Genomic DNA, 17,285 nt, shown 5'->3' on the forward strand with positions numbered 1-17,285 from the left:
CGGCGGCGGCCGGTGGACCGGGGGGTGCTCGGCGGCGAGGGGGACCGGATCTGGCGAGGTGGGATAGCGATCGAGATGGAGGGGGATCGAGATCGAGTGTCCATGAAATTTAAAAATATTCATGATAGTTCAAAAAGTGCCCATGAAATACAATCGAGAAATGAAGGCTACGATTTAAATACAATCGATCTTAGCTAGCTATCTGTTAACAATCTTCTTGCCCTTCTTTTTCGCAAATGGAGTTCTTCTGTGGAACGGATGTCCTTTAGGTAGGGTGGTCCTGCTTCTTCTTGTGGTGTATGCTGCTACTTCATCATCGTCGTCATGTTCGATCCTCGGGTCGCCGTACTTGTCGAAGTCTTGCTCATTGGCTACTCCATCCATTCCGATGATCTTCCTTTTGCCTCTCCTCACGACAACACGACTGGTCTTTGACGGGTCGGTAATGAAGAAGCATTGGTCCACTTGGGAAGCCAGTACCCATGGCTCATTTTTCGCGGTGACTTTTGCGCCCGCGGTCTTGGATTTGGCTTCGGGTATAACCATGGTGGTGAAATACCGGTCTTCTTTTAGGACGCTCTTGGCCCATCTGACACGGAACATCGGGACCTTCTCTCCAGCGTAGCTCAGCTCCCAGATCTCCTCGATCCTTCCGTAGTATCTGTCCTTGTTGTTACCGGTGTAGGATTCCATCGTTACCCCGGAGTTCTGATAACCATCGCTCTTCATGTCCTTGGCCTCGGTGTAGAATGTGTAGCCGTTGATATCGTACGCCTCATAGGTCATCAGGTTGTGCTCGGCGCCCTGTGACAAGGCGAATATGAGTTGTTCTTCCGCGGAAAAATCCTCATGTAAAGGGTACGACAGAAGCTTCTGCTTGAACCAACACGTGAAACATGAGTTGTGCTCTTTGAGTATATCTCCGTCCGTCCTCTGTTGGCCTCGATCATTGTACGTCTTCTTAATAAAGGTTTTGTGCTCTACCACCCAAGGATCGACCACGTCTATGTGGTGTAGCGCGACTAGGTTTGCTCTTTCAAAGTCGGCGAGTCGACCCTCGAAGTCAACATGCATTTCGCGGCGACCCTCACGGTGACCCCATCCAGCGAGCCTGCCGAGGTGCCTGTTGACGGGCAGACCAACGGGGTTCTCGATGCCTAGATAATTCGTGCAGTAGGAGATGCACTCTTTGGTCAGAAAGCCCCTGGCTATGCTTCCCTCTAGACGTGACATGTTGCGAACGTATCCTTTGATGACACCATTCATCCTTTCGAACGGCATCATGCTGTGCAGGAACCTCGGCCCGAGTTGGATGATATCCTCCACTATATGGACCAACAGATGCACCATAACGTCGAAGAATGCGGGCGGGAAGTACATCTCAAGCTCGCATAGTATCACCACGATCTCTTCCTGTAGCCTTCTGAGTTGCCTCACGCCAATCGACTTCCGAGAGATGACGTCGAAGAACTTGCATAGGCCAAATAGCATTTCACGGACGTGCGCGTCCATGATCCCACGGATTGCAACTGGAAGTATCTGCGTCATCAGCACGTGACAGTCGTGAGACTTCATCCTGCTGAACTTCTGCTTCGTTGGGTCTAGGTATTTGCTTATCTTCCCCGCGTAACCGTAAGGAAGTTTTACTCCTAGGAGGCAGGTGAAAAACTGCTCGATCTCCTCCTGGCTTAGAGTGAAGCACGCGAGAGGGTAGTCATTTCCGGTCTTCTTGGCCTTTTTGCCTTTGCGACGACTTTCTGTGTCCTGCTTCGCCTCATCATCATCATCATCATCATCATCATCATCATCATCATCATCATATATAGCGTGAAGCTCCTGCCTGATGCCCATTGATTTCAAGTCTGCCCTTGCTTTCGGCCCATCTTTGGTCCTCTCTGGCATGTTGAGCAGGGTACCAAGCAGACTCTCGCACACGTTCTTCGTGATATGCATGACATCAAGGCTGTGAGGCACACGGTGGATCTTCCAGTACGACAAGTCCCAGAAAACAGACCTCGTTTTCCATACCTTCAGTAGCGGCTCTGGCGCCTTTTGCTTCTTTCCCGGCAGTGGGCAGTCTTTCCAATTTTTCAACAGCTTGTCTATTTCCTCGCCGCTCCTCGTACACGGGCGTTTTCGGGGTTCGGTTTCACCATCGAACAGATCCTTGCGTTTCCTCCATGGGTCATCGTCGCGAAGCCACCTTCGATGTCCCATGAACACGGTTTTCAAAGACCCGGGATCTCTATCTAGCTGGCGATACGTTGTGTCATCCATGCACCTTACGCATCCAGAAAATCCGTGGACTACCTGGCCCGCAAGATATCCGTAACCGAGATAGTCGTGCACCATCGTGAGCAGTGCGGCTCTCATAGGGAAATATTCTTTCTCTGCGGTGTCCCACGTATTGGCTAGCGTTTTCCACAGCATGTCAATCTCCTCTTTCAGCAGCCCCAGATACAGATTGATGTCGTTCCCTGGTTGTTTCGGCCCTTCAATTAGCATACTCATGTGAATGTACTTCCTCTTCATGCACAACCAGGGGGGAAGGTTGTACATCCACACGAACACAGGCCAGGTGCTATGTGTGCTTCTCTGGCTGCCAAACGGATTGACTCCATCGGTGCTCGCGCCCAGCATGATGTTCCTTGGATCGTTCCCAAATTCTGGGTATTCGAAGTTCAACGCTTGCCACTGGCTTGCATCCTTAGGGTGACTCAACATCTTGTCTTTTTTATCTATCTCCGGATCATTTGCGTCATCTTCTCGCTTCTTCTCCTCCCTATCCGTGTGCCAACGCAGGAGCTTTGCTACCTTAGGGTCCGCGAAATACCGCTGCAGACGAGGAGTGATCGGAAAGTACCACACCACTTTTCGAGGAGCTTTCTTCCTCTTCTTGTATCGAGTGACACCGCACACCGGACATATGGTAGACTCCGCGCGCTCGTCCCGATAAATGATGCAATTGTTCATGCACACATGGTATTTCACGTGCGGTAAATCCAGAGGACACACGATTTTCTTCGCCTCCTCCAAACTGGTCGGGCACTTGTTCCCCTTGGGAAGACGTTCGTGCCAGAATGACATGTTCTCGTCGAAGCATGCGTCGGTCATTTTGTGTTTTACCTTCATCTCCAGAGCCATGAGCGTTACTTTCAGGCGGGTATCCTCGGGCCTGCATCCTTCATACAATGGAGTAACCGCGTCTAACTCAAGTTGATCCATCTTGGCTTTCTCTCGGGCGGCAGCTCTTGCGTTATCCGTCTGCTTGAGAAGCAGCTCTTGAATATGAGGGTCCTGCACCCAGCCCATCGATGGTCCAGCGTCGTCTGCTCCGCCGGCATCATCATCATGTCCTGCATCTTCTACATGATGACTATGTACAACATCACCGTCGTGATCATCTCCTGGGGATTCTTCGTCTTCTCGCCCCCCGAGCCGCGGTGGTTGTCTTGCTGCCCTTCCTCATTTCTTGCCCGGTCCCCATGGACGACTTCGTAGTCATCTTCATCACCTTGCCACCTATAGCCATCCATGAAACCACGCAAGAGCAGGTGGTCCCGCACCTGCCCGGAATCCGGGTCCGCAATAAGGCTATTCAGCTTGCATCTTCGACACGGACATCTTATCTCCGTCTCGTTCTTTTGAAGCATCTCGGCCTTCGCGGACCTCAAAAACCTATTCACGATGCCTTCGGTCATCGTGCGGACCATGGTCGCTTGCGGGGTAGAGCAAAACGATATTTTAGAACCAAGAAAAAATTTGGCATGACTTTCCCTAAAAATAGGACCAAAAAGAATGCTTAATGCCAAAATTCTCGCCGAAACGGAAATGAATCAACATTCCGGCAAAATATTGACAACTATCGCATTTCAAATACCGGTACACCTCCAAACACAAACACATATGCAACACCACAAACATATGCAACACCACGAACATACATAGATCTAGCTAGGCCATAAAAAGTGCATGTGCACATTGTTGTAGGGAGAACAACATAAATATAGCTTCCCCCCTTACTTACCTAGCAAAACAAGGTAACTTAACCACTTAATTTGAATGAATCTATGGTGGAAATGAGGTGAAAAAGAGGAGGCACCCGAGACAAGGAGGAGGCGGTGGAGAGAATGAAGTGGGGAGAAAGTGAGTGTGGGAGGAGAGGCTGTCCAAAATATCTTGTTGCTGCCCACTTACTAATGGCGCACCAGCAAAAAATGCGCCATTAGTAATCCAGGTTACTAACGGCGCACCCCCTGGTGGTGCGCCATTAGTACTTTTGCAAAAAAAGGAATAAAAACAATAATAAAAAAATAACATTAGTGGCGCACCTTCTGGCTGGTGCGTCATTACTAGTTACAACTAGTAATGGCGCACCACCAGTGGATGCGCCATTAGTATGTTTGGACAGGCGCACTAGTTCAAAAAGAAAAATTGGTACTAATGGCGCACCGTGGGCAGGGTGCGCCATTAGTAGTTTCAACACTAATGGCGCATCAGAAGGTGGTGCGCCATTAGTATATGCTAATGGCGCATCACATGTCTGGTGCGCCATTAGTGTCATTTCCATCTATAGCCCTTTTCCTAGTAGTGATAGTTATTGTAGGAGCAATATACTTGTGATTTTGTTCTTGTTTCATCCTAACCATGGCAGGTGACGAAGACAACATGAAAGCCACGGTCGCACGCCTCGAGGAGGATGTGCATGCATACACCGAGCGGTTCACATCGTTCGAGGGCGCACTTGATAAGCGCCTCAAGTCGATCCAGGATAGCAACGAGACGTTCACTCAAACATTTGCTTCTATTATGAAATGTCTCGATGCCCAGGATGCCCGTCTGGGTGGCGCCTCCACTGCCGCTCCGCGTCTTCCAGCCACCAACACAGGTCTACAACGAGCTTGTCGGGTGCCCCCAGGAGACCCGAGGCATCCTCTTTCATACACCGATGCCGTCGACCAGCCCCGTCCTCGCAACGCTAACTCGATAGCTGATGACATCCAAGATGACAACTATGATGGTGATTTTGAGGATCCTGATGCAGTTAATGCTAACAATGATCATGATCATCGTCGACTACACAATAATCAACAAGGTATGGGACGCCCCAGCGTCCTCAGGTACGAGGCCATGACGATTCTTTGGGTAGAATTAAATTTTTCATGCCTCCTTTTGATGGGAAATATGATCCGGATGTTTATCTTGACTGGGAATTATTAGTTGATCAAAAATTTGCTTGCCATGATTTTCCCGATGATAAAAGAGTTAGGGATGCAACTAGTGAGTTTGGTGATTTTGCTTCTGTTTGGTGGAGAGAACATTGTCGTAAACATCCTAATAATATTCCTGCCACTTGGGAAGCTTTGAAATTAGTAATGCATCACCGTTTTGTTCCGGGATATTATGAATGTGACTTGCTAAATAAACTACAACGATTGAACCAAGGATCTAAATCTGTGGAAGACTATTATCAAGAATTGCAAATGGGCATGTTATGTTGTGGTTTAGTTGAGACCGAGGAAGCTTCTATGTCTAGGTTCTTGGGTGGATTGAATAGAGAAATTTATGACATACTTGCTTATAAGGATTATCACTCAATGACCCGTTTATTCCATCTTGCTATACATGCTGAACATGAAGTGCATGGCCGTTCGAGAATGCATCCTAATTTTCCTACAGGTCGTACTTCCACATGGGCGCCGCGCACCCCTGCTGCCCCGTCCACTCGCACCTCTACAATGGCACCTGCAACCTCTCAACCGGGGCCTTCTTCATCAACTTCAGCATCACATACTTCGGCACCACTGAAAAGTACTACATAAATTCCAACAAAAAGTTCGTTGTCATCGTCCGGTTCCTCCAAAAGAACAAAGGATATCCAGTGCCACACTTGTAAGGGTTTTGGCCATGTCATGAAGGAGTGTCCTAATAAGTGTGTATTGATCATTCGTGAAGACGGCGAGTACGACTCCGCTAGTGATTTTAATGAAGACACATATGCCTTGCTTGCTGCACATGAAGACGATGACACAAGACCAGAGCAAGAGGAAGAACATGTGCCGCCGACGACGCTGATAAGTACATGAGTCTTATATCACATCGTGTACTTAGTGCTCAGATTGTCAAAGCAAAGAAGGATCAACGTCACAACCTCTTCCACATCAAAGGAGTCGTCAAGGAGCGTTCCATTCGCATAATCATTGATGGAGGGAGTTGTAACAATTTAGCAAGCATTGACATGGTGAAGAAGCTCTCCCTACCTTCGCGACAACATCCACAACCTTACTACATTCAGTGGTTTAATGACGGTGAAAAGGTAAAGGTAACACGCATGGTGAGAGTTCCTTTTTCTTTAGGTTCATACCATGACACTATTGATTGCGATATTGTGCATATGCAAGCTTGTTCTATGTTACTAGGAAGGCCATGCAATATGATAACAATGTTTACATGATGGTAGAACTAATCAGTACACTCTCATACATAAAGGAAAGAAAATCATTCTACACCCTATGTCTCCTGAGCAAATTTTAAAAGATCATCTTGCTCGGGCTAGTAGAAACACAAATATTGAGCGCACTAAATCTGAAAAATCAGAAAGTTGTTTATGAGTTAGAACAATTTAATAAGATGCACAAATCTGATCCTAGCACATCTAAAGAAATTAAATTGAAAGGTGCTTCTTTCTTAGCTACACGTGCTGAAATTTTTGAGTTAGATGCTCATACTGATGAATGTTATGCTCTTATTTGCAAAGAAGTTTTGATTTAATTTGAGGATATGCCTTCTTCTTTGCCTCCTGTTGTCGCTAACCTTTTGCAGGAGTATCATGATGTTTTCCCAAAGGAAGTACCACCGGGGCTGCCACCTATGAGAGGAATTGAACATCAAATTGACTTGATACCTGGCGCCTCATTACCCAACCGTGCACCGTACTGGACTAATCCAGAAGAGACCAAGGAGATTCAGCGACAAGTTCAATAACTACTCGACAAAGGTTACATTCGTGAATCCCTTAGTCCATGTGCTGTACCAATTTTACTTGTTCCTAAAAAAGACGGTACTTCACGTATGTGTGTTGATTGTAGAGCCATCAATAATATTACAATTCGATATTGTCATCCTATTCCTAGATTAGATGACATGCTTGATGAACTCAGTGGCTCAGTTGTGTTTTCTAAAGTGGACTTGCGTAGTGGATACCATCAAATTCGTATGAAACTAGGCGATGAATGGAAAACTGCTTTCAACACTAAATTTGGTTTATATGAGTGGTTAGTTATGCCTTTTGGATTGACTAATGCACCTAGTACTTTCATGAGACTAATGAATGAAGTTTTGCGAGCTTTCATTGGATGATTTGTGGTAGTATATTTCGATGATATTTTGATTTATAGCAAGTCACTAGAGGAACACTTAGACCATTTGCGTGCTGTTTTTTCTGCTCTGCGTGATGCACGTTTATTTGGTAATATCAAGAAGTGCACTTTTTGCATGGATCGAGTCACTTTTCTTGGCTATGTTGTGATAGCGCAGGGAATTGAAGTTGATAAAGCCAAGGTTGAAGCGATCCAGAGTTGGCCGACCCCTAACTCGATCACACAGGTACGAAGTTTTCTCGGACTTGCTGGGTTCTATCGGCAGTTCGTGAAGGCTTTTAGTACCATCGCAGCGCCGCTCAACGAGCTCACAAAGAAAAATGTGCCATTTGTTTGGAGCACCGCACAAGAGGAAGCCTTCACTATTCTTAAAGATAAGCTTACACACGCCCCTTTGCTACAATTACCTGATTTTAGTAAGATGTTTGAATTAGAATGTGATGCTAGCGGCATTGGTTTAGGCGGTGTTTTATTGCAAGAAGGAAAACCAGTAGCATACTTTAGTGAAAAGCTCAGTGGGCCTAGTCTGAATTATTCAACATATGAGAAAGAACTTTATGCACTAGTTCGGACTTTGGAGACATGGCAACATTATTTATGGCCTAAGGAGTTTGTCATACATTCTGATCATGAATCACTCAAGCATATTAGAAGTCAAAGTAAACTGAATCGTAGACATGCAAAATGGGTTGAATTTATTGAATCTTTTCCTTATGTTATTAAGCACAAGAAAGGGAAGGAGAATGTTATTGCCGATGCATTGTCTAGACGCTATACCATGTTATCACAACTTGACTTCAAAATTTTTGGACTTGAAACTATAAAAGATATATTGCTCAATTGCAGAGAGGGTAGAACTTGCAACAAGTTCGTCATTAATGAGGGATTTGTTTTTCGTGCTAATAAGCTATGCATCCCAGATAGCTCTGTTCTTCTTTTGTTGTTACAGGAGGTGCATGGCAGAGGACTTATGGGGCATTTCGGCGTCAAGAAGACAGAAGACATCCTTGCTGGTCATTTTTTCTAGCCTAAAATGAGAAGGGATGTGGAGAGATATGTTGCACGCTGCACTACATGCCAAAAAGCTAAGTCACGATTGAACCCGCATGGTTTATATATGCCTCTTCCTATTCCTAGCACTCCTTGGGAAGATATATCTATGGGCTTTGTATTAGGACTGCCTAGAACACGACGGGGATGGATAGTATATTTGTTGTTGTCGATAGATTCTCTAAGATGGCACATTTTATACCTTGTCATAAAAGTGACGATGCTACTCACATTGCTGATTTGTTCTTTAGAGAAGTAGTTCGTTTACATGGTGTGCCAAATACAATTGTTTCTGATCATGACACAAAATTTCTTAGCCACTTTTGGAGGGTGTTGTGGAAACAATTAGGGACTAAGCTTTTATTTAGTACTACATGTCATCCTCAAACTGATGGTCAAACTGAAGTGGTTAATCATTCATTGTCTACTATGCTTAGGGCTATTTTAAAAACAAATGTAAAAATGTGGGAAGAATGTCTACCTCATGTAGAGTTTGCTTACAATCGTTCAGTCCATTCTACCACAAAGTTATGCCCTTTTGAGATTGTTTATGGATTTATACCTCGTGCGCCCATTGATTTATTACCTATTCCATCTTCGGAGAAGGTAAACCTTGATGCTAAAGAATGTGCTGAGTTAGTATTAAAAATGCATGAGATTACTAAGAAAAATATTGAACGCATGAATGCCAAGTATAAACTTGCTGGTAGTCAGGGTCAGAAAAGAATTGTGTTTGAACCAGGTGATTTAGTATGGTTGCATTTGCGAAAAGAATGTTTCCCTGATTTACGGAAGTCAAAATTAATGCCTCGTGTAGATGGACCTTTTAAAGTGCTTGAAAAAATTAATGATAATGCATATAATCTTGATCTACCTGCAGATTTTGGGGTTAGTCCCACATTTAACATTGCAGGTTTAAAACCATACCTTGGTGAGGATGATGAGCTACCGCCGAGGACGACTTCAATTCAAGAAGGGGGGGATGATGAGGACATCTTTTCTACTGTTACACCCATCGCAACTCCTACATCAGTTATTCCACTTGGTCCTATGACTAGAGCGCGTGCGCGACAAATACATGGCCAGGTACTATCGCTCCTTTATACACATGATTTGACTGACGGAAATACGATGCTACACTCATGTTCAGCCTTGCTTGTACTCAGAAATAAAGGAGAGATTAGAGATGAAGACAACTATGCACTCAAATCAGATGAATTAACAGTGCATGCATGTCCACCATCGAATCAATTCCATTCACCAAGCATGTCACGTGCATGCACATGCATGAAGTGCACAAGGACCAATGGATTTGGTTAATGAGCCAGGATCAGCCACGAACGTGGGCCTTGGACTTTTTGGCTGCGCCAGGTGCTTCTACACATGCGCCGTCTTGCAATCTGCTTGCCACGTCATTCTCTGCAGCCGGACCACGACTGACAGTCTGGATGGGACACAACGACGGACGCGGCCGCACGCCTAGCTACTCTTAATAAATAGTAGTTTAGATTAGGGTTTAGACTTGGGTTTTATTGTATTGTCTAGCTGTTGCTACAATTCGCATCTACGAGACGTGTATGACTACCGCCTTGTCAGATCCACAGTGGAACCCCAACTTTTCATCTAGCTTGTGTACTCAAGTTATCATCCGCAAATTCAGTTGCAATTCACCTTTGTTCTTGCTGGTTCTTCGGTTGCTTGCAGGAACTCGAACCTCGTTGTTCAGGTTGATCGTGCCTACGGCAAGGTCAATAACCATCGGAGATTGGTTTAGCGATTGTCGAGGCGTATCGTCGGGTATGGTATAGCCGGATCGTCAAGGTCAAAATCCATCAAATCGCTAGTTATCCCCACTCTCATCGAAAGATTGGGCCGCCGTCACATCACGTGTTCTACCGCAAACTAGAGGCTATGAAAGATATGTTGCTCAAGAAGATGGTCCTGGGTGTTGTTGTTGCTTATGTGTACGTAGTCGAGTTCCAGAAGAGAGGCCTCCCCCACGCACATTTTTTGTTGATCATGGATTCAACATATAAGCTTCTTGTCCCAGAGCAGTATGACCGACTCATTTCCGTAGAGCTCACAGACAAGCAGAAGTATCCAGAATTGTACGCAATGGTGGTAAAACATATGATGCACGGACCATGCGGTGCTCTCAACCCGAGGAATGTTTGCATGCAAGATAATGAATGCAAGTGTAGATACCCACGGCCGTTCAATGGGAACATGGTACAAGGCAAGGACTCATACCCAGTTTACCAGCGTAGAGACGATGGTAGACGCGCTAAGGTTCGAGGGAAAATGTTGGACAATCGATGGGTTGTGCCATATAACCCTTACCTTCTGCGGATGTTTAATTGTCACATCAACGTCGAGGTCTGCTCTAGCATAAAAGGCTGTAAAATACATTTGTAAGTACATTTATAAGGGCCATGATAAGGCTTCTTTCAGCATCGACCAGCCAGACGCTGATGGTAACATTGATGAGATCAAGAGATACGTTGACGCAAGATGGGTCACCCCTCCGGAGGCTGTGTGGAGGATATTTGGCTTCCCACTGTGTGCCAATTACCCGCCTGTCTTGCAGTTGCCTCTTCATCTCCCAAATAAGCACAGGGTTGCATTCAATGCACAGGCTGACTTGAAGAATGTTGTATCCTCTGAGAATGCTTCAAAATCCATGTTAACGGAGTATTTCAAGGCAAATGAAAAACACCCTTGGGCAAGGCATATATTGTACAAGGATTTCCCCGGAAGCTTCACGTGGGAGAAGAGAAAGAAGTTCTGGAAAACGCGGGTGGAGCGTTTTCAAATAGGTCGTATCGTGTCTGCCAATCCTGCCGAGGGGGAGCGATACTATCTTCGTGTGTTGTTGAACCATGTTCCGGGGAAAACAGGATTTGAGGACTTGCTCACCATCGACGGCGTGGTATGTGGGAGCTTTAGGGAGGCCGGTGAAAGGTTGGGACTCATCGAGGAAGACAACACGCTCGACGACTGTCTTACTGAGGCGGAGCAGTGGGCTATGCCATGCTCTCTTAGGAGGCTATTTGCAACAATCTTGGTGCACTGCGAGCCAAGCGACGTGCGCGGTTTATGGGATAGACACCTTGAGCCTATATTCGATGACTACCGTTGGACACACACGTCCCCGAACGAGGTGGAGCAGATGGTGTTGCTTGACATTAGGGGTATGTTGCAGTCTATGGGTAAAGACATTATTGATTTCGCTCTTCCAATGATCGATGATGCGTTTGACCCAACCAAGGGCGAGGCCAGAGAGATCATCGAGGAATCAACTATTGAGTTTGACGAAAGTGACACTAAATTGTCATCTTCCTTGAATTTTGATCAAAGGGCTGCATACGACGAGATACTAGCGGCTGTTGAATGCGGTGATGGTGGTATATTCTTTGTTGATGGCCCTGGAGGTACGGGGAAGACTTCCTCTACAGGGAGATGCTCGCCAAGGTGAGGGGCGAGGGCAAGATTGCTATCGCTACCACGATGTCGGGCGTCGCTGCTTCTATCATGCCTGGTGGCAGGTCTGCCCACTCGAGGTTCAAAATCCCACTGAGTCGCGATGATGGAGCCTCGTGCAGCTTCACCAAGCAGAGTGGGACCGCCAAGCTGCTACGGATGGACTCATTGATACTATGGGACGAGGCCAGCATGACTAAGCGACAAGCGGTTGAGGCATTAGACAATAGCATGCGCGACATCATGGGAATACGCGACCGACCCTTTGGAGGAAAGACTGTTGTTTTTGGCGGGGACTTTAGGCAGGTGCTTCCAGTCGTCAGAAGGGGGTCACGAGGCCAGATAATTGATGCAAGCCTTCAAAGTTCTCATCTATGGAAGAGTATGCGGCAGGTTCGGCTCATCACCAACATGAGGGCTCATAATGACACGTGGTTTGCAGATTACTTGCTCAGGGTCGGTAATGCCACAGAGGAAGCCAACGATCAAGGAAACATACTACTCCCTGATGATATTTGTCTGCCATCTAAAGGCAAGGTTGACGACCTGGAGAAGCTGATCGACCACGTGTTTCTGAGTCTAGATGACAACATGGCAGATTCGAGTTACATGACATCTCGCGCAATCCTTTCCACGACAAATGACAACGTCGAAAAGATAAACATCTGCATGATAGAGCGTTTCCACGGAGATGAAGTAATCTACCATAGCTTTGACAGTGCGGAGGACGACCCACATGGCTACTATGCTCCTGAGTTTCTGAACGGATTGACTCCCAATGGTCTTCCTCCGTATGCACTCAAACTAAAGCTGAACTGTCCCGTGATACTTCTAAGGAACATTGATCCAGCTAATGGGCTGTGTAACGGGACTAGGCTTGTTGTTAGAGGTTTTGAGAGGAACACCATTGATGCAGAAATCGTTATTGGACAACATGCTGGTAGGAGGGTCTTCCTTCCTCGAATACCTCTGTGCACATCTGACAATGACATGTTTCCATTCAAGTTTAAGAGGAAGCAATTTCCTATAAGGCTTAGCTTTGCTATGACGATTAACAAGGCTCAGGGGCAGACGATCCCGATTGTTGGTGTGTATCTACCTAATCCGGTGTTCTCTCATGGTCAACTCTATGTTGCTTTGTCTCGAGCCACCGTAAAGAGGAACATAAAAATACTAATTCAGAAGGAGAAGCCAAAGGAGAAGTCCAACAAGCAACATAACAATCCGAAGAAGCGAAAAAGACCGACCATGTCCTTGCTGACCTCAATGAAGAACATCGTCTACAAGGAAGTACTTACAGGCTGAAGTCTGGTCTAAATAGTCCTGCTGGATTTATATATGCAATTTACTATTCGATGGGCAAGAACTGCTATAATTCGGTTCTATGACATATATTTTCATTTGGTATCTTGGTTGTTGGAGGTATACACCAGTCAATTCAAGTAATAACTGCATTTCAATAAATTTATTCTGTGTTATGTGTAATCAGACAATGTACATGTGAAAGTACATGTAGTACCCATGTGTGGTTTTCCTAATTAAATGACAATCCTAATGGACTAATGCTTGCACTGAGATATACATTTGAAGGAAAGTTCCATTTGCAATGCATGACGAATATTGGATGAATTGGTGGATGAAATCCATCAACATCTATATATGCATTGAGATTTGATAATGAATGACAATTCCTATGAAGAAACAATGACATCAAGTTATATAGGAAGGTTTGTTCCATGGGTGATGTAAGAAGGATATTGAATGGATTCAGAATGAATGCCATATACATGTAGTTGTGCATCAAGATTAATCATGGAGCAAAGATTAAGGTTGACCAAGATGAAGATCGAAGATTGAATTAAAAGATGGTCAACACACAAGCGCAAATCATGTGCCACGTGAGATCTTGTGGTATGGTAAGAATTTGTCAATTGCGCTTTGTGTACTAACCCATACTATGTGTTGCCTATGTTTTTGAGAGGAGATTCTCATGGGCTCGCATCGAGAGAGAGATTTCAAGTGTCTATGAGAGGATGACATCAAGTGTTGATGATCATGGTTGACAAGGGCAAGTTCAAGATAACTATCCCGAAGGATTACATGCTTGAAGCTTGTGGATGATCACATGATGGACACATGAAGATAAATACAAAGCAAAGCTTCCCACATTGTGTATGGGGGAGATACTTGAAGACTTCACAAATGTCTTGCCATTCAACTTGATCCAAGAAGAAACTTCAACTTCAAGCTCAAGTGAAAGGCTCGAGTCAAAGGTATTAGTTCCTTCGACGTTAGTGTTGTGGAGTGATGAACACCGAAGGAACACATACACTCAAGAATGGATTCTTGATAGCTATGTAGTGTAGACCTTTTATGATTCTTGAGTTATAGGGATCCCGCACTATTAAGAGGGGATCAAAGGGGTTCGTGATAGATTTGCCCAAGTCAACATCTTCTCTACACAATTCCACTCATATCCTATATACCAAAGAAAATCCAAAGGCAAATAGGTTACCCAAATACATGATAAAACCTTTGCATATTTTGCATCCTCCATTTTGGTTCATCTTGGGTGGTTCTCTATGTGAGGACCTGGGTTTTTTTCATAGCTTCAAAACGAGCCCAAGATCATCAAAATCAGAGTCCGGATGTAAAAGTTGTGCCTGTTTCAGTTTCTAGGCTGCAGCAGTTTGGTTTGGCCGGATCATCCGGGTCCTCTCCCATATCATCCGGGCTTTGCCCGGATCATCCGGGTTCCTGCCCGGATCATCCGGGTTATTCGTAAAATTCATCACAGAAGCTTATTCCGCTAGCCGGATCATCCGGCTACCCACCGGGGTCATCCGGGAATTGCCCGGATCATCCGGCTATGTCCTCGGACATCCGGGTATCTACTTCACCACATTGTATATTGACCTTCCCGGATCATCCGGGCATTGCCCGGATCATCCGGGTATGCGTCCAGATCATCCGGGCAGGTCAACAACTGCGGGAAACGGCTCTATTTTCTTTGGGGGTATAAATATCCCTCTCCCACTCCGGGGGAGGGTTGAGCACTTCATCCCAAATCGTCCCAAGAACACAAGTGGCTCCCTCTCACTTCTCCTACACCAAATCTTAGATCCCGGAGAGATTAGTGAGTGTTCTTGAGAGTTGTTCCAATCAAAAGATAGATCCTCTCCCTCTCCCTCTTGTGACCAAAGCAATTCGTGATTTGAGCAAGTCTTGAGCATTTCCCCCTTGATCTTGTTACTCTTGGAGGTTGGAGACTCCTAGGCGGTAGGAGTGCTCCGGTGAGGAATCAACTTGTGATTTGTACCCCGGAAAGTTTGTGAAGGTTTGGAGGCCGCCTCAAGGTCTACCACTAGTGGTTGAGAATTGCCTTCGTGGTGATATCTCAAGGAGAATAGGGTGAGCCTTCGTGGCGTTGGTGTGCCTTCGTGGTAACATCCACCTCTCTAACGGTGACTAGCTTCCCTCCAAGGAAGTGAACATCGGGATACATCCTCGTCTCCGTGACTTTGGTTATCCCTAACCCTAACTCCTTACTTGTGGTTGACTTTGGTCATTTGACCGTGCATTCACTATATCTTGTTGTCCTCATTATATTGTGGTGGTTGATTATATTGTGTTGGCCATTTCCTTGTAGAGATTATTTAGGCCTACACTTCATATTCCGCAATTCATACTTGCTACTATTGATATACATTGTGATTAGTGTGAATTGCTAACTTGTGTTATAAACTTCCATATATTGTGATATTGCTCAAGTAAGTTTGTGTAACTTACTTGAGTTTGCTTGTATCATTAAATTCCATATATTGTGATACAATTTGTGTAAGCTTGTATTGCTTACTTGTGGTTGTGTGTATTATTCATTTCCATACCTCGTGATATACACTGAGTAAGTTTGTGTGACTTACTTGTGCTTACTCATATCCTGTTGTTCTCATCTTGTTTATGCTAAGTTGTTGGTGCACTTAGTGAGCCTAGTATATTTAGGATTTGTGCTTGAAAAGTATCCGCTTAGTTTATTTCTGCATTAGGATATAGCCAAATCCGTAAAAGATTTTAAAACGCCTATTCACCCCCCTCTAGGCGACATCATGGTCCTTTCAATTGGTATCAGAGCTAGGTCTCTCCTTATTAGGCTTAACCGCCTAGAGAGTAACGATGTCGACTAGTGAACTAGTGCACGATGACACGTTTTGTTTTAATGGCACAAATTACATTATGTGGAGATTACGCATGCTTTGTCACTTTCGGGCCATGGGTCCAAATGCTTTGCGGATTGTGGTTGTAGGGAATTCAAATATAAAGGATGGACAATCTCCATCACTTGATGATATGCATCTTGATTGTGAAGCTTTAAGTTTCATTCACCAAGCTATAACCTTCGAGGTGTTCAAGTCAATCTCGTCTTGTTCGTTGGCTCATGATGCTTGGACCAAAATTGAAGATATATATGGTGGGTCCAATCTTCATGAAGACAATATTCTTTTTGGGGAGTTAATGGAGGAGTTCTCCACATTTTTAAATCATGAAGAGCTCTCTATTGCTTCCACCTCCGATTACTTGCATACCCCAACATCTTTCACTTCACCAACATGTGGCATACCACAAGGTAATGACATGGTGAGTGAAGAAATATCCTATAATGATGGTGTTAAGCTCATTTGTGATGATATGCTTGATCTCCCATGTTGCCATGATAGAAATATCGTGATTCCCTCTAGTTCTATTTGTGAAACTAACCATGTAGAGGAAATCAAGAAAAATGAGGCATGCTTGGTTGATGAAGAACCCTCTTCTCCAAAAGAATCATCATCAACCCCTTGTGTTCACATGTGCCTCATGGCAAGAGGTAGTGACGAGGTATCATCTTCTCTTAGTGACAATGATGATAGTTGTAATGAGGAAGATGATGAAGTCTTGACTCAAAATCTCTATGAGATTGGGAAAACTCTTCGTAGAGCTAAAAATAACACTTATAAAAGGTTCCAAGATGTTCTTGCTTGCTTTCAAAAACGTAATGACTTATTTCTTTACGAGCAAGCAAAAAGTGAACAACTTGAACATGAACTTGCTATGGCTCATCAATGTATTAGTGACTTGAGGTCTTTAAAAGAAGAGATTGAAGTTACGCATTGTAAACTTAAAGAGGATTTTGAGCCCCTTGACCTTGAATACAAGAAGGTCAAAGGAGAGCTCATCAAACTCTCTAAGTCTCATGAGGAACTTCAAGCTACTCATGCGGAGTCTCTAGCTTCTACATGCTCCTCTCATATTGATAATGATGCTTGTGCTACTAACTCTATCTTGTGTGAAGCATCGATATTAAAAGAAAATGTTGACCTGAGGACTCAACTTGATTTG

At 44.8% G+C, this 17,285-nt stretch overlaps 1 protein-coding gene across 1 annotated transcript in view; it reads right to left on the reverse strand.

Annotated features, from left to right (window-relative positions):
* Positions 1-6,317: 6,317 nt before the first annotated feature.
* Positions 6,318-17,285, reverse strand: part of LOC123090033 (glyceraldehyde-3-phosphate dehydrogenase 3, cytosolic) — a 39,305-nt gene continuing 28,337 nt past the window's right edge. The window contains exon 12 of the mRNA XM_044511522.1: positions 6,318-6,585. The gene's annotated coding sequence lies outside the window, so the exon portion shown is untranslated. The remainder of the gene's footprint in view (positions 6,586-17,285) is intronic.

Source organism: Triticum aestivum, chromosome 4B, assembly GCF_018294505.1.
Source record: "Triticum aestivum cultivar Chinese Spring chromosome 4B, IWGSC CS RefSeq v2.1, whole genome shotgun sequence".
Lineage (NCBI taxonomy): Eukaryota > Viridiplantae > Streptophyta > Magnoliopsida > Poales > Poaceae > Triticum > Triticum aestivum.